The following is a 13337-nucleotide window of genomic DNA, read 5'->3' as shown; positions in this document are numbered from 1 at the left end:
TATTAAATGTAAGATCGTCACAAACTCAAATACCATCCACACCATCTGGATACGTGGCAATCCACTATTGTGCGGTTGCGTAATAATTCCTTCTATGTGCCACGCAATTGTTGAGTGGCCTACTTGCGGCACTGTTTGCAGGTCAATACGACTTGGGTCCTTTACAAACCCACGTCTATCTGTACCTTAAAGGCCGAATTCTGGAGTCATTGCGTGTTGAGTGGCGGAAGTCAACGCCGCGCTTTTCCTCAATACTAGAAAGAAATTAAAATATAAATTTAGATGAATATTTCATTTCCTCCAGCTGAGGCACAATGTGTAAACGGGACGACCAGTTGCGTTTACAATAACACTTTGTGCCCCTGCGCCACGACTGGCCTCAAATTAAACTACTTTTTATTACAGCTGGATGCACTTAAAATTATGATTAGTGAGTTATTATGCATTTCTACAAATATAGAATTACACAAGTTTTCTCGGCTGCTCCCGGTTAATATACCTGTATTCTCTCCTCTTGGAATGTTTCCTTTTACTAGGCAACAGTTGATATTCGTAAGTAAAAATTTAGCCTTCAATATATACAGTCAGAAAAACTATAACTAGTGTCCAGACACTCGTTACCCACTTTCCCCCCGCACTCGATATATTGGATAAGTGAACAAAAATGAATTCACCGAATGGGGATGGTGTCTATAGCGAATTTACACCAGATTTTATTATAGCTTCATTATGTGCATTTAGTCAAATCTTAATAACTATGAAGAATAGAAACTGCTTTATAATCAAATTATACGTTGTATTTCAGCTAAGCAGTATGCTCTTCACCTTCATGGTTATTACCACACAGTTTCGTCTAAGAGACCAAATTGGAAATCAGTCACCGAATTAAATATAAATCAACATTATAAAAAAATAATTCAAAAGTATATATTAATATTAGTATTTGAATTTGCAAAAAAAATGTAGCCTACCTACATAAGTAGTTTCCATTAGGACATTTAAATATACAAAATAACATATAATAAAGATAAGATAATATATAATAAAATATATTCTTCTTCTTCTTCTGGCGTTAGCTTAAAAGGAAAAACAAGCCCAACATAATATTCTTTAATCATTTAATTGTGCAAGTTTAGTGTCAATAACTTACTAGTGAATAGTAAAAAAAAATGTATAATTGTCAAAATACCCAACTATTCTACTACTATTACTATTCGGAAGAAAGTGGAGTGTCTGTTCCCTCTGCCTACCCTGCTATATGGAGGATACATTATCAAGCTAAAAAAATATATATTTTTAGTACTATGAGAAAAACGGATATAAATTATAATTTTTATCTATATTTCAATCTTATTGTAATTTAATGTTAGATGGTGTAAATACAATGTATTTTAATAATAGGTACTGTTACAGTTGAATTGTATTGTGAAAGTACAAACGTATAATATGTCGGTGCTGTCAAGTCGGCAACTGCTGTTATTTATAATTATATGCAGCCGTGTTTCATTTAAATAAAGAAATCTAGTAATTTGCTATATTCGACTAAAGCAGTGAAGTGAGTGAAGTGGCCTCTGAAGTCTATCCTGTGGTCACAAGTCCGATGCGACTATCCAACATTACCCTCCCCTTGTTAATTCCGTCATCTCTTTTCAATTACCTACATATATTTTAAGCAATATATTGTAATATATTCATATAGTACAATTACACTACAAACACGGTCATAATATAATATACCCTTTTGACGAAATCTTCACGCTGTCTCTGGCACACAGCAGGGTAGGCAGAGGGCAGAAGATAAAGATGTTTGGAAATGAGTTGCTCTATTTCTAAGTTAAAATTGTTAATTGTAATTTGTAACAAATATTGGCAGTCAAAAAGAGTGGCCATGAGTTTCTTTGCCTGTATCTTCTCATGAGCTCAACCATTTGAACGGGCTTTTTTCAAGTCAAAATTGCACATTTTTTTTTGGTTATTTTGTTTTGCATTTTTTTCTACTTTTATGACATGTCCAAGTGAATGTTAAGCATTTTTATGGAATAAAGATATTTTGACTTTGACTTGATTTTGAACCTAATGGTAAGACACTGCGCTGCTCTGCTGCTTGCATAAGCGTTTTAAAAATATCCTCTTCTGTATACTTTCAATTGATCTAAAATAAGTGTTATTAAATAATACCTTAATAAAGATTGTAATATCTAAGTTACTAATTTATTGATCTTTGTTAAGCAGATTGATTTTGAAAAGAGCAACTGTTGAGTTTCTTGCCGGCTCTTCTCACCAGAACTGCTTTCCGAACCGGTGGTAGCTTTTTGCTTATATGTTCATTCGACTATTCAAAAGTTCTTATAACAGTCTATTTGAATAAAAAATATTTTGAATTTGAATTTGATCATCTAATCAAATTGTCACCTTACCCTACTCTTAATTTCGACAAAAGCATTTGACAGCAACTTTAAGGCTCTAAATGACTTTCATCTTATTAGATCATATATTAACACTTAAGCCTGAAAAATATTCTTTAGTTACAGTTAGACATGTTGACGGAATGTGAAGAATGTATAGTGACAGGAGAAATGCGGAGAGTGCTTCGTTTATCTAGAATTTTTGGAACAGCACCAGTAATTATAACACCAGCTCGAATATCTGACGAATATAATAAGACGGCAACAATAAATTGCTACAAAGTGTCAACATCGAAAAAATACGGAATCATAAGTTCCGTTTTATTATTTATTTTATGTAAGTAATCATAATAACACTTATTTGGTGTAACAATGACTTTCATCATCAGCATTCATATAAATAAAATGAAACCAAATCATTTTTCAAAAAGGTTTTTGTTCTTTTTACAAAGCGTTGAGTACCACCACTCAACATGCAATTCCTGCATAATTCGGCACAAAGTGGGAAACGGAGTGTCTTAACACTATGTTCCCTTTGCCTACCCTGCCGTGTGCGAGATTTTAAAAAATCATATCATTACTGTTCTATTAATATTGGTTTAAGATTTATTAATTTTGTAGGTAAAGTAAAGCTTTTGATCCTTAATATTTTTTATTGAGGTATATACAGAATAACTGAAACATATTATATTGATTAGAAAGCATGCTTCCTACTCAATCATTGTAAGAAATTATATTTTTGTTTTATTTATTGCCTTACATTTTTAAGACTGAAGAAATCTGCTGAATGAGTCGGATATTTGCCACATTTTTTGTTTTTTTCGTGAATATATTGTATCAAGGATGTCATTAACTAATATAATTATTATTAAAGGTAATAATAAAACAAATACATGTATAGTCTGGCAAATATGTTATTGATAATGGGAAGCACGCGCGGCAAATTGCGCAGAAAGCGTATTTTGATGTCTGCACATAGACACCCGCTCACGCCGGACCGATTCCCCGTAAGGGCTCGCGGGGAATCGTTGCGGGGTGTGACCGGGCTACGGTACAGTCGAGTGCAACGCTATCAGTTCATTACTATGAAATATGAATATAATATCATATGATAGCATCATATATGCGGAATGGCGTAGTAGAGCATATTTATCTAGTAATATTATAAAAATTAGTAAAAAACACCAAAGCAACATGCAAAATGAAGATGGTAAATTGAAAAATTAAATAAAAAACTAAATTAAATTATTATAATGAGGCCACATACAAATCTTCTCAATCCAAATTCAATAAAAAAAGTAAAATTTAAAAAGTAAATTTAATATATAAAACAAGCAAACAAATACAAGATTTTGGCGTTAGGCAACATGCAAAATCAACTTATGGGTAAGTAAAAATTTTTTTAAATAATGGAAATAGAGGTCTTAACAAATAAATGATGTTAATAAATTATATCTCCAAATTAAATCAAAATTTTATTACCGTTTTATTTAAAACGTTAATTAATGCATGCAAGAAAGTAAAAAATAAAAATTAACAAATAATAAAGCAAATAATCAAAACGGTAAAAGGCATTTTTGTTTACAATTAATTATATTCTTGTTTGAACAATATAGTGTGAGCTCGATAGTACCTTTAAAGACGTGTGGGTGCGAATTTCCTGTAAGGACGTAGCGCTCACACTGACGCACAGTAACTTGTATGGCAAAGGGATACCTCACTCTCATTTTTTTTTTCCCCAAAATTTATTTAAATAATTTACCCAATATTTTTTTTATATATATAATCTTAAATATTGCCACATATTTCTTTATCCATATTGCATTGTATATAAGCTTGTATTATGCATACTGAATGTTTATGTTGTACATAAGTGTGTATATATATATATATATATATATATATATATATATATATATAGATAAATATCATGTGCCATTAGATATATAAGCAGAAGCTTAGAATTGATTAATTATTTATTGACAAAAAAAAATGATTATACTTTTCGGGCTAGTCTTGATTTTATTCTCGACAACAATGTATGGAACAGCTGATTATTTTTCGATATTTACGTATCCTCATAAAATTTTCGTTTTGTATAATTAACTACAACATAAACATGATAGACAGATATTTTAATTATCGTATAGGTAAATGTGATTTGCTAAGCGTGGGGTAAAACAACATAACAGGGTAACACTGATCGAACGTTCTCTGCGTATAGTATACTGCGCAATTTGCCGCGCGTGCTTCCCATTATCAATAATATATTTGCCAGACTATAGCAATGATGCTATACACTTTTCTGGAGAACTGTGTCCCTTCTGTGGTCATCAAAAAAATTATGTACCGCATCTCCGAATTCTACCAATTAACCTTTTAACCCTCGATATGTAATTTTTAGGGCTCACAAGTTTTGTGGTGTATATATATGTTAGTTACATAATGGATCCAAAAAAAGAAATACGCTTTCGGACTGAATTATCATTCATGCTAAACATTGCACATCGTATTTTACAAGACGTAATATTGCTCTTTATTGCTTTTCGCGGAGTAAATAAAGTTAAGCTGATAATGAGTTACTTAAGTTATATACAAAAGGTAAGTAACGTGAAGTTTAGAAACATAAAAAGAAGATAAAATAGCGAATTCTGTTAAATTTAATTATATATACAGGATGGAATTGTCAGTACCACTTTAAATAAAACCACAGTTTTAACTACTCTATAAAAGCCTGATATAATTCAGAAAAAAAAAAATTCCCAAAAATGAGAAAGTTATTTTTTCAAACAAAATAAATAATAAAACTATCGTTTTAAAATAAAACCCCACTTGTAAAGTATAACATAGGCACGCACACATACGCACTCACTTACCTGTCAAAGCGGCAACGTCGCGTATGTGTGCGTCACACGACATACAGGTATGGATGAAAATCGTGAAATGAAAAAATAATCCTACGTCCAAACTGTTGAGGTACCTTGATTAATTTTTTTAGCTCTGGGTTTGAAATATTATACCCTATATACAGTTTCAGTAAAAGGAGCGCTGCCTCTTCCACCCTGTATATACTATTTTTTTTTCAGTTAAATCGGGCTTTAAAAAACAGTTACTTGAAGTTAAAAGTAAACAAATCTAAAATAATAATTTGGGGTTACTTTCTGTCAGTATATATCATTGCCTCAATTTTTATATGTCTAAGGATACTCGACGTAGTCTTTGGCAACAAAAGTGGTGAGTATAGGAAAAGACAAAAAGTATAAACGAGCTATAAAAATGATTATTCCAAAAGAAATAGATATGTTTAAAATAGATTAAAACTGATAATTTAAGGTAATACTTATATGTATGTAACTCATAAATAAAATTGAAATCAAATTCAAATTTAAGTGTTTTTTTCAGTGGCCATCGTGATAATCTATTTATGCTACTTCGTATCCTTCAGTATCCATATACTTATTCAATTGCAATTTGCTTTCGTCATGTGCTTACTGAATACGACGATACGTGTTTTTAACGATCGCTTACAATCTTGGAACTGTAAATGGGACTATGGTAATAAATCACCGCTCAGCACGCTACGCCTCTAGATTTTGGCGGAAAATGGGGAACGGAGTATCTTAACACTAAGTTCCTCTTGCTTGCTCTGCTATTTGCTGGATACAGTGTGAAGCTAAAAAATTAAATTGACATTATAGAATGGGTCAATCGAAATGTAATATTTTTTTATAACCCTTCTCTTTTTCTATATTTCTTATATATTCTATATAAGAAAGATTTTTTAATCAAGGGCATTAAATATCTTAGAAGATTTTAATGCTTGAGTGTTTTAAATATTGCAAAATATTGTTTTTAATTTGTATATCAGTGTTTGCGAACATTTGCATGCAGTATGCAGGTAACTGAATTACGTGCTCATCTATATATTTTTCCAAAAGAGATTCTGATTTATATTGTTTTTTCCACCAGTACGTCACTGCTTAAAATATCGTGTAATTTATCTTTTCAGAATTCAACCACGCAATAGTCTCTGAAAGAAGGCACATTACGTTTAAACGTCTCTGTCAAATCTACGTGTCTATTTGTAAACTAATTACAAAGATAGATAAACACGAAGGTGTTTTTATTTTTCTTTTATTGTGTAACAAAGTTGTAGACTTGCTGGACTCATTGAATCTTATAATATCTGTAGTGTATTTTATTACAGGCAAGTAAATTTTTTCATGTTTCAAAGAATTATATTGCTCGGTTTACCATTTTTTTCTTGTATAGTTAAATAAAGAGTTGATTAAAAATGCAACGCGGACTATGAAAAAATATATTATAAGTAGGGATACGTGATACGTAACTTCTAATTTTTTTTTTTCACGCTGTATCTCGTACATAGCCGTCACTTCGTTCTCATTTAGACAACTTCTGTTCCCCATTTTTGGCCGAATTCTGGGGGCATTGCGTGTTGAGTAGAAGAACTCACCACTCGCCATGCTTTGCCTCGTTCCAATCCAACCCACAACCTGTCTCGTTCACAGTTGCACTCTCCTAATCTCTAAAATATAAAATACATTTTTAAATTTGTAGGACTTGCCAACATCACATCTGCTGGTATTTTAGTTGATTTTGCGATAGAGGTCATTTGGATTATTTACAGAATAGCAGCACTCATTCTCTTAATAGAACCTTGTAATCAAACCGTTATTGAGGTAATACTATTATCACATTTATCATTTTCGAGGGATTTCTTTGGTGTTTTATGTAAAAAAGCCAGATAAGCGCGAGTCAGGCTCGCCCACCGAGGGTTGCATTTATATCTCATTTTTTTAGTTTTCAATATTTATTTTTAAATAATAACTCAACTTCACGCTTTATCCCTAGCAGGGTAGTCAGACAGAAGGGAGCGCCAAGCGCTACGGTCTCTACACACCTCTTTCGCCTCGTCCACTGCCATCAACCAGTTAATTAATAAAGTAGAATATTGAAGCCCTCCTTTTCCTCTTCAAAGTTAATATCTTGTAGATGTTTATGTTACTACAATGCTGATACGTATAATAAATAGTACGTAATAAAATAATGCGTGTTAAATATTGCCTATAAGCGTTTGAGTTATACCTATGTGTTAAATAGCGTTTGAGTTTACCTTGTTGCGCCAAGTTTTCGCCTCAAAAACTTAATAAATCTTTTATGGGTCTGAGTATACGTGTATATAATAAAATTCCGCAGTGTATTCTAAGTTTGCCACTTCCAAAATTTAAAATATTTGAAAAAAAATTCTAACAAGTAAAGCTTATTACACTGTACAAGAATATTCGGAGGATGAACATGTATGGAATTAATGTCTATTGAATGTCAGACAGGACAGCTGCCAGCTAATGTAATAGTAAAATATACCATTGACTTTGAAAAGAGCAACTGTTGAGTTTCTTACCGGCTCTTCTCAGCAGAACTGCCTTCCGAACCGGTGGTAGCTTTTTGTTGACATGTAAATTCGACGATTCAAAAATGCTTGTAATGGTTTATTTGAACAAAGAATATTTTGAATTTCAATTTGAATTACAGCTCCAGGCAACGAAATTGGGTATTAGCAAATTGATTATGGCAACGAATAAGAATTATAATCGAGAAGAACTATTTATTTTCGGTCGTCAACTAATTATTAATGTGCCTGTTTTTTGTCCACTTGGCACATGTTTTCTTAGAAGAGATGTGTTAGTGGCGGTAAATATTTTATATAGCATCCTTTTTGATTCCCTGTGGCGTAGAGGCACAAACGTTCAACAGATTGTGGATTCGATTCGCACTCAGAGAAATGTATTTAAATTATTTCGCTCTGGTAACGAGGCAAAGCGCAGCACGCAGTGTAAAGTACGCAGTAGAAACCTGCTATTAAGACACTCCGTTTCCCACTTTCTAACAATTCTAAAGACATTAAGTGTTGCGTGGAGGAACTCAACGCCGCGCTTTGCTTCGATACCGAACTTTTGCGTCTTGCCTTGGGAATCGAACCCACCACCTGAGGCGTTTACATTCACAGGCTATGCCCCTGCATCAAGGCTGGCTTCTGCCTTTTATGAACCTGTGAAAAGCAATGTATATTTTTGTATTTTGTTGTTACTATACATTTACTACTGTTTTTTCAGGTAGTTGGTATCATTTTCACCTTTCTAGCTATTATCACACAATTTCACCTGCGAGATGGACTAGAGTAGTAAATAATAAGTTCAAAATGTTTTAGTTGTACATAATATAGATAAATATGAGTGTGTTCCTGTCTAAACTTGTTAGAAAATAGAAAAACATTACATGTGTATAGATAATAATGTTTTCTTCCATAATCATCATCATTATCATTATCAAAGTCATCATCCTCACTTTTGCTTTTTTATTCTCGGTCACATCTAAGGTTATCTACGACGACGGTTTTACACATCTCGCATACAGCAGCTTTTGGGCGCTCTGACCACATTGTCGATCTATTCATACCTACATAATTATACAATCTGAAAGTTTTTAATATATGCTTTTAGCTAGAGGTGTATTCGGTTTTTATGAGTGGGTGTGACATTTAATACTTAAAAAATACATTGACCAATTCAGGCTATAGTGACTGAACTGCTGTTTTTCTTTATAAGATCTGTGGATTCTGATAAACTATGCAATTATTCACATAGATTTATAGTCTTACAGAAAAGTTTGCCTTCTAATTTGTGATAATTAAGTTCATTATGTTTTCATAGTTAAAACACGAGATTTTGCGTAAAGCTTCTTTCACTAAAGTTTTTATAAATCGAGACTACACTTCATAATTGACATCATAATATGTTATTTAAGAAACATAACTGTTTCTGAAGATTGTTCGTATTAAAAGATTTTGATTATATTTGCTTTTATTTGTAACAACCAGATCGTTGACATTTTTGGCAAAATGTATATAAGTACTCGTTTCTTATTCAGAGCAGCTATATCAAAAGTCCAAGTTGCCTGTATGATGGCCTCAATAACAAGAAGTCAGTCATTTTCGTGGTTCTCTCTATATCAATAGCATATCTAAATTCATAAATCTATTGCAGTCCAGGACCTTAGTTTTTTTTCTAAATCTTTCACAAAAAACCTTAGAAATCTATTGTTTTTTTAGTGAGAGACCGAAATTTTGAAATAACAAAAATATAGTTATTTCAGAGACTTCTTTATGGGATAGCCTTTGTTAATTATATGGGGTGGTAGAGGCAGCGCTCCTTTTACTGAAACTGCATATAGGGTAAAATATTACAAACCCAGAACTTAAGAAATTAATCAAGGTACCTCAATAGTTTGGACGTAGAATTTTTTTTTCAATTCATGATTTTTATCCATACTTGTATTTCGTGTGACGCACACATACGTGTGCGACGTTGCCGCTTAGACAGGTAAGTGTGTGCGTGTTTATGTTATACTTTACAAATGGTGTTTTATTTTAAAACGATAATTTTATTATTTATTTTATTTGAAAAAAATACTTTTTCATTTTTGGGAATTAATTTTATGCGGAATTATAATAGGCTTTTATAGAGTAGTTAAAACTGTGGTTTCATTTAAAAAGGTGCTGAGAATTCCACCCTGCATAGTAAGTCTATAACAAACGTAACATTTTTGACATTACAATATGTATGTATATACACTCCAGTATGATCGATGGTCCTAAATCATACAGAAATGATAATGGTCCGTATATCTTTCATGTCTCTCGAGAAGTATAATAAGCGTAGTTTAGAATTAGCATTGTTGAAAATATTTTTAATATTTAGTTTTAAAATCTCACTAGTTGACACACACATTATAAAAAATCTATATAATTGAATTAACTATGCTTATTATCGATCTTTCCTTTACCAACAAAAAGTTAGGGTTTTATTGTAGTTATAGAAACAACATCTCTTAGATTAAATTGAAATATACAAACAACATGTGACACAAATGCACCAAGTACCTGAAATGTACAAATGCTGTATTAAAGAATGTGCTCTCTTAAAAGAAACAGTTAAATTTGACGAATTAATAAGGTAGTTAGTTAATTATCTATATATATAAAATCGAAAGGTCACTCACTCATCACGAAATCTCTGAAACTACATGTGTTAGGAATCAAAAATTTTGCATAGGAGTTACTTATAGGACGTAGGTGCTCGCTAAGACGGGAATTTGCAATATTCGACTTCTAAGGGGTTGTTTTTGGGGAGGAAAGTTTGTATGAAACTTCATTACTACAAATGCTAAGTCTCAAATTTTGCATAGACGTCACTAGGACGTAGTCATGGAGACAAAAATTAATAATAACATAGTTCACGCGGGTGCAACCGCGAGCGGGTCGCTAGTTTTAAATAAAAACCAAAAATATATATATGTATTGTGCATTATGATTGACATTTAAAGTGGACTTTGCTGGTAGTTTTATGCACCCACTTATTTTACAGATTACATTGCCATCAAAAATAATTGGTTATAGCTGAATATACGACTGACTGGCACCAGATTGTTGTTTTGACGAAGCTGAAAATTATAAGTATTAAATCAGCTTCACGCTGTATCTCGCACAGAGTAGGGCAGGCAGAGGGAACCTAGTGGTAAGACGCTCTTTTTCATTCTACCGAATTTCGGATCCACTGCGTGTTGAGTGGCAGAATTCAACGACGCGCTTTGCTTCGACACCAATGATTCACCGAATTAAATAAATATTTCATCTCCTCTAGTGGGGATCGAACCCACAATCAGTTGGTTTTACCGTCACACTTTGTGCCCCTGCGCCACGACTGGCCTCAGATTATAAGCATAATTATGTGTAAAATATTTTTTTGTTACTTACTGTTAATAGTAGTTGCCTTGAAAATGTAATTGTCCTTTGAGTATACTCAAAGGACAAATTTTAGGTTTATGAGACGTAATTTGATGTGAGAATTTGAATAGTTCTTCTTTTATAATTATTTTATTAGATAAGCATATAAGTCGACTTATAAACTTTGAGCACATCTGAAACTATTATAATAATTCTGTGTACCATGAAGTATTTTTTCACAAAAAAATAATTACCTTATTTTCTATAAATTCAAATTCAAATTCAAAATATTCTTTATTCAAATAAACTATAAAAGCACTTTTGAATCGTCGAATGTACATGTCAACAGAAAGCTACCACCGGTTCGGAAGACAGTTCTGCTGAGAAGAGCCGGCAAGAAACTCAACAGTTGCTCTTTTCAAAGTCAATGGTATATTTTACTATTACATTAGCTGGCAGCTATAATTTACATTAATTTAAAATTCTAGGTTAAATCTAAATATTTTTTATAATATTCATTATTATAGAAAAATTAAGCAGTATAATGGAATGTAAAAATACTGTAAGTATAATACTATCAATACATCTTTACCTGCTTCAATATCTGATGACAAGGCTCTATCATGACAATTAGAGTTGCCACTCTATACAAAATCCAAATTATTTCCAGAACCAACGCTTCCACCATGAACAATGATGCATCTTCTGTAAGGTGAATAAAAGATAATTTTAAAATAAATAGGTACGTCGGTATGTCATGTAAGTTACCTATTAATTTCTAAATGTCACCTGACATCACTGTTAGGCGCATCATAATTTTTTATTCATTCTACCCTACAACCTATTCGTTAATGATTATACAATGGTGGCTTATATTCTAGATACACGTAAAAAAGACAATATAGCGCTGCTCTATAACATACTATGATGAAGACTGTATACCTACAGACAATATTATATAAATAATGATTTAATTCTATTCTTTATTTTTTTATGTTTTTTGCTTCTCGTTGTATCTTGCACATAGCACGGTATGCACAGGATACCTTGAAAATATAGGGATAAGACGTTCCGTTCCTATTAAGACACTTCCGTTCCGATTTACGCTTTACTTTGTATTGGGTGGTGGAACTCAAGAACAGGCCTAGTCCCGTTAATGGAGCAAGAAATTGAAAAATGTTAATTTTACCTCTGATAAATGCTAAGACATCCAGCATCGGCTCCAGGTGCGCCCCGGCAACACTCGGGCAGCGACCGTAATTTATATACTCGATTTTCCATCTCTATACAAAAAGATTTGTTAAAACCTCCTTTCCGTAAACCCCACCACCACGACAACGTCAATTCTTGTAGGGATTTTCCTTATTATTATAAAATAAGGATTTTTTTAGATAATTGGTGCACTGGTTACATATTTAGCAATTTTGTTACATTTTTTGGCTTCGCACTAGATATCGTACCTACATAGCAAGGAAGCTAAAGGTAGAGGTGTTAAGAAAATTTCGTTCCCCCCTTTCTGCTGATCCTCGAGGCATATCGAGTAACCAGAGCAACATCATAAAAATAATTTATTCCTCCGAGTGGGAATTGAACCCACGACCGTCGCGTTTGCGTTCGTATCTCGAATTCAATATCACAATATATTTACTTTAATTATTTCTTACAACATTATCATCAATTATGTATGTGTATGATTGAATAAAATATTAATAGATTAGATAAATAAACAGTACGTTAAATGGTGGTGTTTATTTAATTGATTTTTAATTATAATGGAAAACTTGCAAGTGAACATTCATCACAATTTCTTTCAAGTGGTAATACCTATTTTTGTTTTAATAAATATTTAAAATTAATAAGTAAAAGTAAATAATTTTACCTAATTTCGTTACTTCTTTAACATTTTGATGACCATTGATAGGTATATACTTAGTCAGAAACTATAGATTTTTTTTCACCCTGCACATAGCTGGGCAGACAGAGGGGATCCAGGTTAGGAATATATTGTTTACGCATTCCGTTACCATTAGAACACTTCTGTTCCCAACCTTCCGGATTCCGGAAAACTATTTTAACAGAAATATACCATTTAAAAAATATATATCATTGGTTAAGTAAATTAACGTTTT

The sequence above is a fragment of the Heliconius melpomene genome, chromosome 2 (assembly GCF_056956725.1).
Source record: "Heliconius melpomene rosina isolate 202511_hmr_F chromosome 2, ASM5695672v1, whole genome shotgun sequence".
In the NCBI taxonomy this organism is placed as follows: domain Eukaryota; kingdom Metazoa; phylum Arthropoda; class Insecta; order Lepidoptera; family Nymphalidae; genus Heliconius; species Heliconius melpomene.
The sequence above is the reverse complement of the archived record's forward strand: the minus strand, read 5'-3'. Positions refer to the sequence as shown.